The sequence below is a fragment of the Rhinolophus ferrumequinum genome, chromosome 5, assembly GCF_004115265.2.
Source record: "Rhinolophus ferrumequinum isolate MPI-CBG mRhiFer1 chromosome 5, mRhiFer1_v1.p, whole genome shotgun sequence".
Classification (NCBI taxonomy): Eukaryota; Metazoa; Chordata; class Mammalia; order Chiroptera; family Rhinolophidae; genus Rhinolophus; species Rhinolophus ferrumequinum.
The window spans coordinates 18,492,160-18,507,627 of record NC_046288.1 but is presented as its reverse complement, the minus strand read 5'-3'; the positions used below and the strand labels follow the sequence as shown (position 1 = coordinate 18,507,627).

General features: G+C 41.6%; 1 protein-coding gene and 1 long non-coding RNA gene across 3 annotated transcripts in view; one reads left to right on the top strand and one right to left on the bottom strand.

The window, feature by feature from the left end:
- Positions 1-5,565: 5,565 nt before the first annotated feature.
- On the bottom strand, positions 5,566-11,055 carry LOC117022229 (uncharacterized). Its single transcript, XR_004423007.1, has 3 exons — positions 10,185-11,055; positions 8,628-8,778; positions 5,566-5,651 (listed from the first exon to the last, which is right to left on the bottom strand). It is a non-coding gene; the product is annotated as an uncharacterized LOC117022229 (long non-coding RNA).
- HOPX (HOP homeobox) overlaps positions 5,619-15,468 on the top strand; it is a 28,025-nt gene continuing 18,175 nt past the window's right edge. Inside the window, exon 1 of one of the 2 annotated variants that reach the window (XM_033106110.1) lies at positions 5,619-5,929. The gene's annotated coding sequence lies outside the window, so the exon portion shown is untranslated. Of the gene's footprint in view, positions 5,930-9,504; positions 9,604-15,468 lie in introns of those variants that run through there. The other variant, XM_033106111.1, reaches the window with a different exon arrangement.

Here is a 15,468-nt window from a genome sequence, read left to right as displayed (position 1 = left end):
AGACCTGATCTTATATTATAGTAAAATAAGGCCGGGTCTTATCTTAATTTTTGCTCCAAAAGACGCATTAGAGCTGATTGTCTGGCTAGGTCTTATTTTTGGGGAAACACGGTACCTAGATCTACTCCCTCCTTATACAGAGGGAGTTGAAGCATGGAGAGATGTGAGCTTCCAAAGTCACACAGCGAGTCCACATTGTCACCTCTGGGATGGACAGCATGAGGGAAGAAGAAAAAAGTCTGTAGCTTCTAATGAAAACTTCTCCCCTTTCAGCTGATCCATGCTTTTGGCCCAAATTATTTTGAACCCTTTCTCTAATTTCAATCATGCGATTTTTTTCTTTTTTGATTTTGTCTTCAAACTTTATATTTTTGTTAGCTCAGTCCTCCTTTCTTCTTCTTCTTCTCTGTTCCCAACTGAAACCATTTACAGAAGTCAAGTGTCTTACACAGATGGAGCTCTGGGCTGGGGGCACCCCGTGGGCCGGGGGTGAGGCCTTCTGTTCCTCTCCTGGAGTCTCTGTTAGAAGCCACTGTGACCGTGTTTCCCCCAAAATAAGACCTAGCCGGACAATCAGCTCTAATGCGTCTTTCAGAACAAAAATTAATATAAGACTGGGTATTATGTTATATTATATTATATTATATTATACCCAATCTTATATTACAGTAAAATAAGACTGGGTCTTATGTTAATTTTTGCTCCAAAAGATGCATTAGAGCTGACTGTCTGGCTAGGTCTTATTTTCAGGGAAACACAGTAGAAGTGGCCATGAGTGTCATGCCATGCAGTGATTAAGAGCATGGACTGTGCCTGAGTTTGACACCCAGTCAAGCAAGCTTTCTACTGGACGATTTTGTTTCCTTTCACCCCAGCTCCCCACCCTCTGCTTTCTAAAAGCACAGGGCCCATCCCTAAGAGTTCAGTAGTGGGTGTAGGGACGCTGTGTCCTCACCCTGTGTGTTAGGGGATTACAATCAGGCTGAAGTGGCTCCAACCTGCAAAGGTTCCCATCATTCATGGAAGAGGCAGCCTCTTAGGTGAGACTCCACCGCCACCCGTCTTGAGAGTGTTGCCAGGCTGCTTCTGGCGCAGCACCTGCCAGCGACAGCAAATCCTAATGCTGAGACAGAGAAATGAGGCATTCCTGGTGAAGAAAGATGCCTCCTCCTCCCTCCTTCCACAGATGGGGTGCTACTCCCCATTACCAAGAGGCTTTCTCTCTTCTGATCGGTAGTAGGAGTGGGATTTCTAAGGAAAACAGTGCTTGTGATCTCCTTGTTCATTAGGCTCTGGATGAAACTACATGGAACAACAAGAAACTGTGGTTCTTAAGTCAAAGAGCAAAAGCAACATGGGCCACACCAGATGGAAGAGCCTTCCCCAGGCACTTTCTGTAATGGGCTCCCAGCATCCTAACTTCCAGTGGTCAGCTGACTCAGGACTCCACGAGGACAACAAATGGATTAGGTATGATCATGGAATCCACGCTTAGAATGAAATACCTACAGTTCATCGAAAGGATGACCCAATCATTACTAGGTATACAAAACCCTGCAAAGAATACAGAGAGTGATGATGTTAAAACATCCAATCCCTCTCCACCAGGGAACTTGTGAAACCGTCTGCCAGGAACAGCCAAGGGAAACATCTCTGACCTAGGCCAACGGGCATTCTCTTCTGTGTCTAGCTTCTCTTCATCTGCTGATCCTTTTTTACCTCCTACACTGTTCCGCATCCCAGCTGAGCTGGGCCGGGAAGGGCACTCAGGGAGTCAGAATTTCCATACCATTCGCGGAGAATGCTCAGTCTCTCTTATCGCAAGTTCCTAGTTTTGGGGGAGAACATTCAGCAAGCATGCTTCTATACTCCGGCTACCCCTGTTCCAAATTTGCTTCTTTATAAGTCAGATTTTCATTTTTGGGGTTTTATATCCTTTACTGTGAATTTTCTTAAATGCTTTTGGTAGTGTTCTGTCCCCCAAGGAATGGCCTTTCTCTCTTTGCGCTATTGCTTGGTTCCATATGTTCCACATTCAGAAAGTGGACCGCTGCACTTCAGTGATCTCCGTATTTGGGCAGGAAGAGAATAGCTGCCCCCATTGTCCAGGTATCACTGCCTTCTTTGTGGCTCTACCAAACACCTCTGTTTGCTGTAGAACTTGAGGATTTTTTTTTTAAGGAGGGTGCAGCTCACAGTGGCCCATGTGGGAATCGAACCGGCAACTTTGGTGCTACCAGCACCACGCTTTAACCAACTGAGCTAACCGGCCACCCCAAGAGTTTTAAGTTGAACTGTTTTGTGCCTGCCATGTGTGCCCTCCACCAAGGTGACTAAGAAACATCTAGCTTCTTATTGTAACTTAGCACGAGCCACCATTTTTTGAGCATACACTATGTTCTAAGCATTATGCTAAGTGCTGAACATATATTGTCTCTAGCCCTTACAGTAAACCTGGGAGATAAGCATCATTATTCCCATTTTACAGATGAGGAAACTGAGTCTGAGAGCAGTTATTTAACTTGCTCTGGATCACATAGGTGGTAAGTGGTAGAGGTAGGACTGGAATCCAAGTCTGCATGACTGAGAAGCCCACACTCTTTCCTTTGTACCATTCTCCCAGTCACTCAGCAAACACATATTGAGCACCTACCTGTCCCAGACAGTGTTCTTTCTTTGTGAAGCCTAACATCTAGCTCACCTCATCCTTCATCCTAATTCTCTTGATCTGTGACAGTGGAGAAGACAGTTTCTGAAGCCCACTGCAAGGAAAAGGTCTAGAACAGCAAAGAGAAGGCAAAGAATTACCTAATTGCGGGTGTTAATTTGAAGTTTCCTAAAACCAGGAGAAAAATAACTATGTGAGAATTACTGTATCAGCCATATGTTTTTAGTTTACACATCCCAGGCACTAGCTGGAGCTCCCAGGCAGAGACAGATGCAAACAGGTAGGATTGTGGAATTCCCCTGAAATACCATAAACAAGAGGAAGAGCAGGAAAATGAGTGTTAAAGCTTAGAGACTGTTTTGCAATCTTTTTATAATTGGTTACAGTATCAGACTTGATGTTTCTAAGAAATCAACAGCATCGTCAATCCTATGTGACATAGGAGAAGACAAGAGGCTGATAGATTTTGTGCTATTCCTTGGATATGTGGAAAATCAGTAATGATATAAAGACCTAGAATATAAACCTATAGAAAAAAAGAAATCACTATGGCCAGCTACTTTCCTTTCTTGTGGGTTGTTGAAATAGTTGTAATTTTGCTGAGAGCCAAAGCAAGCGTTTCTTATTAAGAATAAGTGTACATAAATATAGAACAGGTTTAGTGACACCCAATAGCCATGGCTGAGATTAGTGCCCAAGTACTAAGGCAGTTTAGGTTATCATACTTTAAAAGATTTCTTGGATTGGCTGTTGATGGTACTTTTCTACTTCTTCCCTGTTAAAGGATCCTCATTTTGTTCAGATTATCAGGGAAATTTGTTTGGGGAAGGTGGACCCTCTCTTAGGGTCCATAAAATGAACCGTGATCAACCTGATTCATTTCCTGTTTTGCGGATGTGGTGGTCATTTGATACGGTTTTCAGCAAGGAGACACAACTAGAAGACTGCTAGTGGCTTCTGGAAAGATTTTCCTCTCTAACAAATAAAAAGAGAGGCTAAGGAGAAAGTCCATGTCTCTTCTTACCTGTCTTTGGATGTTTTTGTTTAAGGATGTGACGTTCGGAACTACAGCAGCAACTTTGCCACAATGAGGGGAGGTAACTCTGTCACATTGAGGGTTACAGAATGAAGAATAGGAAGAGCCCAGGTTCTTGGTGAACTCATTGCAATACTGAACAACCTGAAACCACATACCTGCAGAGTTCTTAAATGATGTAAAAATGATCTACGGTTTTCACCACTTTTAGTTTCCTCTCCATGACACACTGGATAAAGAGAAAACAGCTTGAAGCCAACACATTATACAAGAGCCAAAAAATGTGTCTGAACCAAGATGAGACTCTGCTGATACCAGAACTCTCTGTCTGTTGGGTTACACAGCCTTCAAAGGAATTTAGAAACTGAACAAAAAGCACATATTTATTGAGCACCTACCATGTGACATACACTGTTCTGGGGTCAAAGAGTGGACAAGACAGAGAAGGTCATTGAGGTCATGGAAATCACATTCTGGAAGACAGATGAGAAACAGCTAAAGAAATAAGGATAGGTGAAAACATTCTCGGGCAATTTCCTACATATTGATTCAAATCCGTCCTGAGTATAAACCCAGACTCTGGAACCAGATAGATCTGGATTCAAATTCCACCTCTACCACTTACTGTGACTGTAGAAAAGTCATTTAATCTTTCTGAGCATCAATTTCCTCATCTGTAAAATGAAGATAACACAAAACTAACACATACTGTTGTGAGGATTAAATAAATGAACAAACTCACTGTAAAGTGCTTTACATAGAGCCTGGCACGTAGTCAGTTTCTCTACATTCTACATGATGATGAGTAGATAATCACCATTTTTTTTCACCATCCTAATAATTTGTTCCAGGCACTGTGGTGTCAAAAGATGAACAAGACGTAGACTTCGCATTCAAGAAATCTGGGAGGCAAGAATTCAGATTTGGTCATAGAACAGTCAAAAGTTAGGCAATGAATTAGGCAGAAGACAAAAGAATTCCTCTGGTAACCAGGGTTAGAGTAGGCTAGGCCCCCTGTCTCTACTTTTCTCCCACACATGTTTTATATCCATTTATCCCCTCTTCCAAGACAGAAAGAAATATTCTGAATGATTGCTGCTCTTTCACATACAGCTTCTGTTCCCAAGAGAATCAAGTGGGCTTTTTCTTTCTCCAGTGAAGTGAAAAATATAGGATGTGTATATCTGGGTGGCACTTACCAGTCTGTGCTATGTACCAGCAACCGCACACAGATATTCCCACAAATGATCTCACCAAACCCTGTTTTCCTTCCGTCTTCCTCTCAAAATCATACCCACTTAATGTGTTTAGTGTTCTGCAATTGACTATTAACTACCGTATCTAGCTATAAAATACAGATAAACATCAGCTAACCGGTCCCCACGCCCACACACCCACCCTCACCCTTAGAAACATTTCCACTGACGGTCACACAAACCACTGAACACTCTCTCACACTTGGAGAGCATCTTCCCACAGGCTTGTGCACACACTGGCTTTTTATTTGAGCTCTCATGGGGAATCTTTCAACTCTTAGATGGGAATTTCATTAACAAAGAAAGGGGAGGGAAAATCAGAAGGAAAGTACAGATGCCAGGGGAAAGAAATTACTGTCATTTTTGAAAGGGACTTAAAATTGTATCATCCTCGCCTGAACCTCCCTTATAACTGTTCTTTATTTGTACATTCTGTGCCCGAAACAAAATGAAACAAAACAAAACAAAAACAACTTTTCATTGATTGGGCAATTGTCCAGGCTTTTAGCTTGGCACCCAGCCCCCAGTGCTGTGAAACCAGCCTTACCAAGCATATGCTTTGAAATGAGGAAACATCTAGCTGGAAGCCTGTTCAAAATAAGGAACTTGGCACGAGGGTCCAGGGTCCTGTGTTTCTTCCTTCTCTCTGCCGCATCTCTCTCATCCGATCTTGGTGAAGAGTCTTACGTGGCTAAGAAAGATATTCAGAACGAGAAGGTAGTTGGATGAGACTCTCAGAAGTCACCGCCTGAGTATCAAACCTGAATAACCGAGAGATGTAACCTCGGCATACTTTCAGTTGTTTTCCTACTGCCCACGCTGCAGGTTTTTCAGGTCCTTGCCTGAGTGTGTACTCACAGCATAAATAGCGTGCTATCAACAGCCTGTTTCAGTCAACCCAGCTTTTTAAGCAGGCTGGTATCAGAGGATTCGGCTTCCAAATCCAGGGCTTGCCTTTGCCACTTCCACGTAAGTAACTTTCAGAGGTCTGTCTGCAAATGCAGAGGAATGAACTTTGCGTAGAAATGACTGAAGTGCTATTGTTACTATATTTGCTATTCTGTTGGGAATGGTGGAAGTGAAAGGGAGAATAAAAGTTATGAGCCAGTCCCAAGCAGGGAGCCAGAGAATGCTGCTGGGTGCAAGATATATCACCTCCTACCAAACGTGCGTGGGGCTGAGTTGGATTTAGAGCAAGGCGGTGTCTGTGCTGGCCTTTTGGCCAGCAGGTAAGATGTTTTTCTTGCTCTCTCCCATGTCTGAAAGACTTTGAAACCAGCGCTTGTACGACTTTGCCAGATGCACAGGAATTTATTATTTAGAAGCCGATATTGCTATTCTACATCTCAGTCTAAAATCAGACATAATATCATTTAGAATATTTTTTGTGTTCTATTAGGTTGGTGCAAAAGTAATTGCGTTTTAAAAAGTTAAAAATAATTGCAAAAGCCACAATTACTCTTGCACCAACTTAATACATAGGTGTGGGAGGGATGTGTCTCTGGATTGAGTAGAGGTGGCTCAATTGTGAATTTGCCGTGCTATTTATTATTACTGCCGGTTTTCATAATACTTGTGAGTTGTGACAATGAAAACATTGACCTTGTTTAAGATATAAAGGAATCCCCATGCTCTAGGGTTTTGAGGAAATGTAGGTCAGTGATATTTGGGCAGAATGGTATCCAAGTATCCAGGTAAACTCTTAAGTAAAGTGGAATAAGAATTATTAAATAGAAAGGCACAACATACCACATCGCTTAGGTGAGACAGTCTTAAAGAGACGAGGAATGCCAAAAGTTCCCTAAAGTAACACTTCACTCGGCAGTCTGCAGTATATTTAGTTAAGAAGGGTTAGTATAACCAGAGCAGGCAGAGAACAAAATAAAGGTACTGGGGAGGAAGGAAGGGAAGAGAAGGGGAGCAGACAGTAGAGGTTTTATAAGTAGACATCATATTCACAAACTTCATAAAGGAATATAATGCGGGATAAAGCATGACTTTATCCTGTAGTTTCTCCCTTTGGGTCAAGATCTTGTGGTTAAGAATCTGGTGAAAGCCAAGATCCTTTCGTTGGGAGTTCCCCCATCTCTGTGCTCCCCAACACACACCTTGATGCTCATTTTCTGGACCCCTAGAAGTCCATGACCCTAAATGAAGGCCTCTGGTTTAAGCTAAGGCTTTTTTTTTTTTTTTTCTTTTTAAATTGAGCTGAAGCTGTTGACTGGGAATCCACAGAGAAGCTGGAGGAAGCTGAGATCCTTAACATGGCAGGCGCTTCTTGGCCACCAAACTGAAGCTCAGTGCAAGGTCATAACGGTCTGATTTCAATCAAGAAAATAATGATTAGAGAGCTTCTCTGAGCAAAGATAAGTTGGGGCCAGGAGGAAGAGGGCAAAAATAGAAGGTGGCGTCTGCTGCCAAAGAGCTTAAAATCTGAAGTACAAGAACAGAACTAATAATTATGGCAAAAAACAGTACATACTGTTTATGATTCCACTGGTATAAAATGATAGAAGACACAAATAAATTTATAATAACAGAAAGCAGATCAATGGATACCTGTGGAAGGGGAGCGGTGAGAAGAGGGTTGGGGGTGTTACCAAGGGGCACAGGAAACTTTTAGGGGTGATGGATATGTTTACTGTTGTGATTGTGGCAACCGTTTCTCATATGTGAAAATTTATCAGGTTGTACACTGTACACATGTGCAATATTATATGCCAATCACAGTGTGTCTTTTTTTAAACAAATAATAGTATATCTTTTTAAAAAAATAATTAAAAGCATTTTGAAAAGTCAGCTTATACAACATACTGAAAATAAAAAATGAGTATGTCCGGAAAAAAAATTAATTCAATAAATGACATAGAGGACCAGACCGTCAGGATTGCAGACTTTTGTAGAACTGGGAGGGTCCCAGAGATCATCTGACTCCGTTTCAGACCCGGAGACCTGTTTTTTTTTTTTAAATACCTGAGACTGGGCCCCACCCTACCCAATTAAATCAGACCCCCTGGATGTGTGCCCTGCATTGTTTTTTAAAGCTCCCCAAGTAATTCTGCTGTGCAGCCAGGGAGGAGAACCAGTGAAACCCAAACCCTCAGTTTACCCGTGAGGATAGTGAGGCTGAGAGAGAGGGCGGTGTCTGCTCTGGCCACAGGACCCCCGGGGAGGGCAGCAACAGGACTTCGGAGGAAGAGGCACCCCTGAAACCATTGCTTCTGGGTCCCCAAAATCATACTCCCAACTCTAGCGAGGATAGTGTGTTTCAAGAACATTCTGGAACCTAGACCTATTCTGGGGTGGCCAGTAGGAGGAACTACTCAGAGCCTCAAAGGTGCATTACTTAAAGATTGTGCTAACGCGTGAGAAGGAATGGTGAGAAAGGATGTTTCAAACTAAAGCTTCCTTTTGTTCCTTACATAACATCTACGCTAAGCCAGAGGATTATCATTATTGAAAAGAATAGCGGCAGATGCACCGGGCACTCTGCTCTGGGGGATGGCCAGGTTGTTCTTTCAGGAACCAGAGTGAGTTCTCAGCATTGGGATGAGTGTACTTTGCACAACAGGGTCTTTTCATTGCGGTTCCTAGGTCACCCCCGGGCAGAAGAGTGAGTGGGCGAAGTCTGTCTGTGTGGCTTCTGCTCTTCCTGTCTGTCCCTCACCTGGGCACTGGTGAGGGTGCAGGGATGGCCAGCTGGCTGCCTGGGCCAGCTGGCCATGTTGTAGGTTGTTTCCCATCTCTCCTCCAATCCAAACATGCCCGATTTCCAGGGTCTCATCCTTTCAAGGTTTTGCTTACCCAACTCTGGAAAACTAATTAAAGTTATAATGTTAAAGACAGTAATTGTTTTAACGAGTTATGTCCCTCCCTAGTATATTAAATAGGTTCCAGCAAGATAACGTGTCTGGGAATTCTTTGAAATGTTATATAAATATAATTATCATTTGGGGCAATCAGGAGATTCAAAGTTTCAGACAAAAATCCTGACCTACAGGTCAGAATTCCAAGCAACCTCCTGGGGGAAAATATACCAAGATTTGGGATTTTCATTAGAATTCCTCAAATCATGTATCTCATAGGGAATTTCCTATAGATTGTGGGCCCTGAGAGCTTTATTTTTCTGAATTGTTTTTTTTGTTGTTGTTAAATGCATTCATCTTCATCGGAGATGGCTGCATTTCACTTACCTTTCTGAAAAATGGGGAGCCGCCTTAGGATCACTACAGTGGAGGTAAAACATCAAGAAATTCTGCTCACAAGGCTTTATAAATATTACCTGGTTCCTTCTCCAGAGCAGCAGGCTGCCACTGGTAGAGCAGTTTGCCCAGCCTTAGTCACAAGGGACCTCCTTTCCTGGGGACCCTGTCCTGCAGCCTGGGGGAAGGGGCCCCCTCTATTCCTGTGACTCTGGAACCTTTCTTCCTTTGGGAGAGCTGAGATTGCTGCAGCTCTTGTTAGCAAGTGGCAGCTGCATGTGGCACGTCCTACCTCTGAAGAGGGGCATGGCCAGGTGTGTAATTAACCTCCCTCTGGGGAAGCAGAGTCTGTAGGCAACTTAGAGTCCAGGGCAGCTGGGCAGAGGGCACAGAGTCTTCACTGGTGACTAGTGAGAGCAGTAGTGAGGAGGGAGGAAGAAGGTAAGCACGTGCTGAGCCCGGGAGACCTGGAGACCGGGAGATGGGGAGACAGGGGACTCAAGCTCTGGGGGAAAGGATTAGGCTGTTGGCACCACCGTGGTGGCTAACACTGGTTTAATACTGCTGTTTGGAAGCCGAATGTTTCTTCTTGTTGCCATTTGAAGTTTCACCAAAATAATAATAATAATTTAAAAATGAGGGACAGGTTTGCACAGCTGATAAAACAGGTTTATATAACAGTGAAAGAATTTCTGCCTTCTTTGGATGTCTTTTCTTAGAAAAGTCACCTTTATTTCCAAATTCTCTTAGTGTGGAATGGCTTAGTTCACTTGGACATTTTTTTTTTTTAAAGGCTGTGTCATAACCTAACCTAAATAATTTTTAGAAATTGTTGATGGTTCCCTCAAGCTTTTAAAAAGCCAAATGAGTGAGGGTGGTGGACAGAGCTACGCAAAGATGCAATTGTTGACAGAAGGGTGACCTGTGGCCTGGAGTGATTTATAAAGTACTAACCTACTTATTTAAAAGCCAACACCTGAGGATCCTAAGGCAGTCCCTGGACTACACCCATGTCTGCTCACCTTGGGTGGGCTGGTGGAGGACAGTCTTGAGGTTGCAAATAGAAGAGATTCTCCTGATGGGGGGTGGGGGCGGTGCATCTGCCCTCATCCTGGCCCTGGCTCCCTCTGTCGCCCCTGCCTTTCAATGATCCTGAGGTGGAGTTGGCTTTCCAGTGCTGTTGATTCTGAACACACGTGGGTTTGGGGTGTGTGAGTACATGACCAAGCAGGTGCAGGACAGGTTGTCCTGTTTATTTGCTGGGACAGTGCCTTCATCGATCTTTATGTTGAACACCCTTCCAGAGAACCCCAGTATAGATTGGTCCCGGCAGAAGATAGCTTGGCTTGGGGAGCAGAGTATGGGTCTGGTAATCAGGAACCTGTGTTTTATTTTCAGCTCTAATTCAGCTGCAAAGGAATTTTAAAGCGAGAGTGAGCCCAAAAGATCAGTTGTGCCAGTGGATTATTAATAGCACCTCCCTTTCATTCTGAAAAATACCTGGCCTGAGCAATAAAGTATATAGTCTCATATGAACACAACTCACGAAGGTACAAGACAGTAACGTGAGTTGCCCTAAATTTTAGGATTTAGAATTACTTGGTGGCTGACTCTGGGAACCAGGCCTGTCCACACCTCATCTGGCCTCTCCGCAAAGTCACTCACTCCCCCCGGGATTCATGTTCCCTGTGGGAAGCATTGTATCTGTACTGCTCAGACAGAGAGCTGGAATATTTTTATTGGCTTGCTACAAACAAGTTCAGTATGAATGCTGGGGGTTCAAGGAATTGTTCCTCCCAAGGTCAAGTTACTCTGTTTGCTTCAGGTTCTAATGTTAGCTTATGGCCATATTTGGCCAGCGATAGAAACCCTTTCAAAAGTAGTCAAGTTAATTTTTACCCATCCTCATATCAATTCTTGTAAGTTGCTTCTAGTAGGTTTGCTAAAATGTGACCAAACATGAAAACTCTACCTGATGCTTCAGAACTACTCTGTCCTTTTATGTTAAAAACAAAAACTAAGACATAAACAACCCATTGCAGACATTGATCAATTCTAATCTCTTAGTGTCTTCTTGGCAGGAAACTAATGGCAGTCATTCTAGCAATTAGATCTAGACAGATTACTATGGAAATTTCCTGGAATTCTTAAGGACATGACAGATGTGCTTAGATAGTCCAGCCTTTGTTGATGTGTTTTCATTTGTTTCCTGTGTGATTTCTCCCTAAGGAAATTTACAGAAATAATCTTCCCTAGCTCTTATGTCCCTTTACTCCTGTCAAAATTTCTAGTGTCCTGGTGCCCAGGAGGGAAATCTGTTTTAGAAAAAAACTTTGATTCAATAACTTATGCCTGAAAGTATTTATCACTTTATTATGTATTCTTCACACCCTTCCCGGGGAGTAGATTAGCTCCTCTGGGGGATGACTAGACCTGGGTTTTTAGAAAGCAGGAGTGAAAAAATCGGGAGGTCATCTCCTGCTTTCATTACCATTGTACCTGGTTCAGGGTTCACAAGGGAGGAGAGTCTTTGGAACTAGCTCAAAAAGGCTCCTAGATGACTCAATACTAATAAAATCAAATCTATAAGGAATGGCAAGAGGACTTAATGTTATATAACTTGGATAAGAGAAGGTAGAAAGCTGTTTGCTACTGGTGTGGATAAGGATGGAGGGAGGTTATGGAGGCCAGCTATTCACTTTGCCCTTTGAGGAAAAAACAACCAAGCCCAGGGATTGGTGTAGGCTGCAACATGAAGAGTATTAAGTGTGCAAAAAATACACTGGAAAGAATTACACCGGTAAGCTCTGAAAGGTGGGGCAGTCCAACAATCTTGTTGATTTTTAAAGTCTCTCTCTCTTTTTTTTTTGTCTTCAGGCTCATGTTGACTTAACATGTTCCTTAATTCGTAGTACACACAATACCCTTCTTATGTTTTACATCTCAGTCTATTTCTTCTGCTTTCCCACTCTCCCTCTTGCTTTCTCTTTCAACTCAACACCATGTTACTAAGATCTATCTATGCTGATGATGATATGTCTAATATTTCTAATGCATTATTTCTAACTGTTTTTTAATAGTCTGCTATCTAATCCTCTAGTGTTGGACATTTCTACTGCTTCTAATGCGCAAAAATGAATATCCTCCTATGTGTACTCGACTACTTTTAGATTGGCTGGTGGGATACAGATGAAGGGAAAGGTGTGGGCTAGAGAGCCTATGTCTTCATTAAACAATATGGGATATTGAATTGTCCATGAGAAATGGACACACATGGTATCACAAGTTCTAGTTTAGTATTTCAAACATTTAGAAGTCTCTCTGAGTTCCTTAGTACTTTATTGAGACTTTATAAGTGAGTGAAATAATTTTCTAGAACTTAAAGAGTGTGATCTTCCATGATCTCCCCTTCTCAATATCATTTTCTTAAACTTGGGCTATTCAGTTTTAGAAGCATTTAATTTTTCCACAATGGTCATTGATGACCTGGGCAAAGCAACTGAAATGTTCTAAGAAATCTTACTGGTTATAAGGTTGAGTGAAGTTTTAAAAATGTTTCCCTATTTTAATGATTGCAAAACCTGATGTCATTCGGTTCATTATATGCCAACATTATATACTGAGTCACTGGGAAAGCCGAATTAGAACATTAATAATGGTACCTTGTATTTATATAGTGTTTATAATTTCTAGTGCTATTCATAAACATAATCCATCTCATTGAACCCTCCAGCAACCCTGTGAGATACATTGGGGTAGGGTTAGAGCTTCAATTGTAGATGAAGAAATGAAGGTTCAAAGCAGCTAAGTGAGCTGTCCAAAGTCACTTGGAGTTTTAAGTGATATCGCTGGAAGGAGAATGCAGGTCTTCTGAGGCTCCATCCAGGCTCTTCCTGCAACAATATGTCTGAGGTTCAGAGAAACAATCTACTCTAGGTTCAGAGTTATCCCCTGAACTGGACTTTTTGGTGTATCTGTCCTTTTCAATGATTTTGTGATATTCATGAGTAGGCTAAAGCTGCACAGCCTGTTTGTCTCATTAGTTGAACACCTGTTCATAAAAACAATTCAACTGGGGAAAAATAAGCCCCGAATAACTGAGTCGCATGGCAACAAGCAACATGCATAGTTGGACTTTGGAGCTCTACAAAGTACCAGATGTGTATCATCTAATCCATTACTTAATTACAGTCATAAAATAAGAACGGTAGTTGGACCATAAAAAATAATAATCGATTCAAGTATATGTGCAAAGTGATAATTTTATTTTCTCAAAGAGCCTTTTCTGTACATTTCACAACGTACACACAACCTGAGCAAGTTATGCCTGCTTACATTAGGCAGGTCACGACAGCCAATGAAAGGGCAACCTAAACATCCAGTGATCACGCACATGCAGTACCATGAAGGTCTCTACCTCCTGTTCTTTACTATGTAATTAGGGATCGGGCAAAAATATTATAGAACCAGCACACATCTTTCAAAAAAATAAATCATGATGACTTGTCTTCAGAATTAGAAATGAGCAGCTCTTTTCAGACTTAGGCACTGGGAATGAGAACATTTTCAGAAAGAAACTATTTTTTCACACTCTAAAGTGACGGAATGCCTACAGAGCAATATGACAATTCTATCTGCTTGATTCTCAACCATCTGTGTATGGCATATCTGTATTACATTTCTAAAATACCAGACTGATTTTCATCATCAGCATTTAAGTTTCTGAGCACCCTTCCTCTTCAACGCAACAAACACATACATCTCCCTACCCTACAGTCTATTGATCTAATTAATCTAATTAATTCTCTCTGAAATAAAATATAATTAGGAAGCTAAATGGGTGACTAAAAATTAATAACACTAATTTGTAAAAGAATGTAAAAAGAATATTTATCTGCCATTTTAACTTATTTGTGCCATATTTTCTCTCCACAAAATGTTTAGAAAGTTGATCTTTTTATTTGCTTCTTAGCATAATAGTGCAAACTTTTCTTTATGCTTTCATGCTTTCTTTAGAAAATATTGAGATTCCCCACCCCACCCCACCCCCTTCTAGAAATCTATTTGTCTAATTTCTTGGTGTATTAGGGCATCAGGCATTTTCAAAGAAGACATCTGATAATTCAATTTACTTTACAAGTCTCACCCTTCCTGTATTATCTGGTTTGAAAAACCCTGAGCACATGGCTGTGCTCCATGGAAATCTCTAGTACAAGCTGTTTTTGTTCCTTTGTTTATATTTGATCATAGGACCAAACTGGGTATGAGATGCGATGGGTACTCACACTTACTAAGCATCAGCACAACCACACTAACAATACCCAAGGCAGGCAGAGGCCCAAGCATTATTCATCCCACCAGACAAATCTCTACCCTACTTATTCAAACTGCAATAAAAATGAAAGGTCAGGAAATTTGAATCTATACTGTATCCTCTTATCTTTAACCACAACACTGCAACAATATGCTTTCTTAAAAGCAAAAATCAGCCTCCTGTTTGTTACTGTGGTTAGGGATATGTGGTTGTCTCCTCTAAGATCCTAACAGACCTGCGTCTTGCTAATCTATAACAGCAGTACAGAGGCCTACATTCAACAGGAACATTTTTGCTATTCCACGCCTAAGTGAGAAATTTAACATCTTACATATTAGGGGACCAGATGTCCAGGTTTGCCTGGGACACATCTGATGTATGCCTGGTGCCTTAGCACCCCTTTTACAGGTTGGGTGACAAATTATATGCTCATGTTAATTTAACAGATAGCCTGAATATTAAAAAGCACTTTGGTTCAAAATGTTTCGTGGGCTCCTCAGTTATCCTTTGAAGTAGAAACCAGGCATGAATGTTTGGCAGATCAGGGACATAGCTGAGAAGAGACCACTGTATTCCCCTTTCTCAGATCAATGACATCAGCATACTGTTGATGAGGAATAACATGATGATTTAAAACCCAGGCCATTCTGATTATCAGAATTTTAGAGCAGATACAATCTCAGGGGTCATATGCCCCAATATCTTCACTTTTCTGGATGAAAAAAACAATATAACTCTCCTGGAAATGTGTATGTCATTTTAATTTTCTAAGTTGTTTCATGAGCTAACCTCACTAGACCACAACTGCAGTAAATAGACAAGGAAAGAAGTTCTCAGCCACATTTTATAGAGAAGAGAACTACGTTTCCAGCAACATTAAAAACCTCAGCCACAATCATCTGACTTTTAAGTAGAGGAGTTAAAATTGAAATCCAGGTCTGACTCTTTACACAGTGCTCTATTACTCCGTACCTGTTTAACATTTTCATTTA